This window comes from Schistocerca americana, chromosome 2 (assembly GCF_021461395.2).
Source record: "Schistocerca americana isolate TAMUIC-IGC-003095 chromosome 2, iqSchAmer2.1, whole genome shotgun sequence".
NCBI classification, from domain to species: domain Eukaryota; kingdom Metazoa; phylum Arthropoda; class Insecta; order Orthoptera; family Acrididae; genus Schistocerca; species Schistocerca americana.
The window spans coordinates 834,679,190-834,679,916 of NC_060120.1; the positions used below are offsets into that span (position 1 = coordinate 834,679,190).

Consider the following 727-nt stretch of genomic DNA (forward strand, 5'->3'; position numbering starts at 1 on the left):
TAGTGCGACTGCAGGAACTTATCCCTTGCACGCTCCCCGTGAGACTCACATTCCCAACTCAATGTCCACACACTACATTCGTAGTGCCCCTGCCCATTACACTCATTACTCGCGGCAGACAGTCTTACCGAGAGATAGAACAGATACCATCTTCATATAGTTAAGGCTAACCGGCCATTGACCTTCTTCTGTGCGGATGCACAAGTATTGCTCGGTAAGATTGTCTACCGCGAGCAATGAGTGTAATGGGCAGGAGCACTACGAATGTGGTGTGTGGACATTAAGTTGCGAATGTGGTTCTCACGGGCAGCGTGCAAGGGATAAGTCTCTGCAGTCGCGCTGTCGTTTGTGCCCTCGGTGGCTCAGATGGATAGAGTGTCTGCCATCTAAGCGGGAGATCCCGGGTTCGAGTCCCGGTTGGGGCACACATTTTCAACTGTCACCGATTATGTATATCAACGCCTGTCGGCAGCGTAGGGTCTTGATTTAATTATCATTTCATTCTAGAGCGTTGCATGGTCATCTTCCTATAATCATATATATTCACCTTTAACTTCTTGCAGCAGCAGTTCTTCAGCGAGACTTGATGTCCTGTTCGCCTGGGCAGAAGTCAAGTGACAGACGGATCCAAGCATTATCGTTTGCACAACTATCGCTGATACGCTTAATATATCTAGTACGGGAACAGTTATGTTGATGTGATATGTCTGGGTAATTGTTAAAACGA

The 727-nt window shown here is 47.6% G+C and overlaps 1 non-coding gene across 1 annotated transcript; it reads left to right on the forward strand.

Moving 5' to 3' along the window:
• The first annotated feature begins 350 nt into the window (after positions 1-350).
• Trnar-ucu lies at positions 351-425 on the forward strand. The gene has a single exon. It is a non-coding gene; the product is annotated as a tRNA-Arg (tRNA).
• Positions 426-727: the final 302 nt, after the last annotated feature.